The sequence below is a fragment of the Camelina sativa genome, chromosome 18 (genome assembly GCF_000633955.1).
Source record: "Camelina sativa cultivar DH55 chromosome 18, Cs, whole genome shotgun sequence".
Taxonomy (NCBI): domain Eukaryota; kingdom Viridiplantae; phylum Streptophyta; class Magnoliopsida; order Brassicales; family Brassicaceae; genus Camelina; species Camelina sativa.
In genome coordinates, this window is record NC_025702.1 from 9297560 (window position 1) to 9300112 (window position 2553).

The 2553-nt window shown below is 39.3% G+C and overlaps 1 pseudogene; it reads right to left on the bottom strand.

Annotated features, from left to right (window-relative positions):
• The window catches only part of LOC104760925, a 7356-nt pseudogene extending 4803 nt beyond the window's left edge, over nt 1-2553 (bottom strand).

The following is a 2553-nucleotide window of genomic DNA, read 5'->3' on the forward strand; positions in this document are numbered from 1 at the left end:
AAAGTCTTTGCAATTCCCAAACTTGCCTTAAGATAGTCTACCAAATATACAAAAGGGATCAGGCACTCACAGATTTTGTGTGACCAGTCAAAGAATGTACCAAGCTACCATCAGAGGCATTCCACACGCATATTCTACAATCTTTAACATAGAAAATGATTCTGGTTATCAAGAGTGGAGCGCTCTAGAAATCGGCCGGGATAAACTCATAGCCATTAAGAGTGTCAAAATAGTCTTACCCATAATAGCGGCAAGGACAAAACGATTATCTAGACTCCAAGCAATCATGTTAACCCCACGGGGTGTAGGTAAGATCCTTTGACGTGGGCCACCTCTAGGAGGTTGAGGAGGCATGGGCGGAGGTGGAACCTTGAGATGATATGCTCGTGTCCATCGGCAGCTTTTCCCCTGAAAGATATAAATAAATATCTGGTTCTCTGCTCGTATGAAAAAAATGTATTGAATGAAGTGCGAGTCGCAGTCATTTTGGCGAAATTAAATATTACATGCGATCTCCTTGATCTTGGGATCCAAATGATTGCACTACCATCACGAGAGCATGTAACAATGTTATCATGACAAAACCTAGAAAAGACACCGTGTCAAACACACACAAAAAAAAAACTTTAGAAAAAGGTGAAAAGTTAATAATAATTGCATGATTATCTACTTGCAGCAGAGAATACAAACCAGGAATTCTTAAATTTTGGAACATTCTCGTCTTTTGAGTAGTCAGTTACAGAAATTTTAGATCCTGCAGCACAACCACTGAAAAGCAACACAGCAAATGAATAGGATCAGACACTTAGGATCTCATGAGTAATGTTATTTTAAAAGTGAACAGCCAACCTGAACTGAACATAGTTAACCTCATTCTCATGTCCAGCTAGAACATCCATCTCATGATTCGGCTGGTCCGGATCATCGTTATTAATCTTATTAGCACTCCAAACCTGTAACCAAGAAACAACTTTTGTAATTAAGTGAACCCTATAGAATTTGGCAGAAAAATGTGGATATGCAATTTTGAACTCAAACCAAGATACAATTAGGAAACATTTTTCATTACCGAGTATACTCTAGCAAGAGTGTCAGCGCTGCCAGTGACAAAGACAGATCCATTAGCATTGAATGCACAGCAAGAGATATTCTTCTGATCATTACTAGAAGAAGGGCCACTGTTCTTTCCTGGAATAGGATTCCCTAGTCAGGTCTACAGCTTCCAATAAGTCAAAGCAAAAATAATTTAACTAGGAACGTAAACAATCACCATCAGGAGTAGGAGGCCTAGGGACATATATCCGGGGAGAAAATTGGGCACCCCGAGCATCCCATATCCTACATGTACCATCATCGGACGATCTGCAGAGATTAACAAAGGCTCGTTTATAAAGATGCCAATGAAATAAAAGCACCTTTTTCGAAACACGCAAATAGAACCTCAAGACAACATAAAGACACGAGTAGTGACATAGTAGAGAAATATTCCACGGCTTAAATAATAAATTAACATCATAAATTCCATCTGAGGGAGTATGAATCAGAATGCATTTAATTTTCCAGCTTTGTGACCAAAGTGGTTATTAGTTGGTTCTCAAAATTGCAAAACAATAGACATAAACAAACACCAAATAAACAGCATGTAAGAAGATGACAAAGCATAGTGATTTATTAATTATTCTCCAAAAAAAAAAGCGAGAAAATAATGCACCAGATAGCGTACATGATGCCAAAAGAACAATTTGAGAAGAATTCTTACGAGAGAAGCTGGTACGGGGATCCAGGTCTGGGACTAAATGCGATAGCAGTAACAGTTCCGGTATGTCCACGGAGAACAGAAATTGGTAAGCCATCTGGCAATCGCCACTACAAAAATTCAGATGGGTGAAGTCGTGAAGAGGCGAATATGTGGAAGTCATAATGGAATCATATACAGAAAACAATACAAGGAACTTACAATGCGGATCACACAATCATTTGAAGCGGATGCTATAAAAATGTTGTTCGAACTCACAGCAAGATCAGTTATGTCACCCTTACAAATGCACCAAAAACACAATTGTTAAGCACCACTTAAATATACAGTAACAAAATGATAGCATTCTCGTAGAGTACTTGGAACTCACTTCATGCCCTCGACAGCTGGCCAGGCAGTATGCAGTGTCCATTGACCATACTTTTACAAGGCGGTCATCTGAACCAGTGATTACATACCTTCCTGAGCGATCTAATATAGCTGCAGAATTTACAGATAAGTTCAGGTATGCAGTTCCTCTAATGGATTAGTCTATTATTAGAAATGGAACTTGACACTAAGATTCATCCTTAAACCATTAAATATTATACCACAGTACACAGCGTTTCTGTGTCCACGTAGCCTCTTGATGTTTTGCATCTTTTGTACCATTGAAGATGGTTTTGCAATGGCATAACATGCTGCACGTATTGATGGGGCACGATGATGTCTGGCAAAACCACCACCAATCTCCCTCAAACTAATACCACGAACCTGATCAGCATGCATATGAGGCCAACGCATCCCAATAGGTGGTG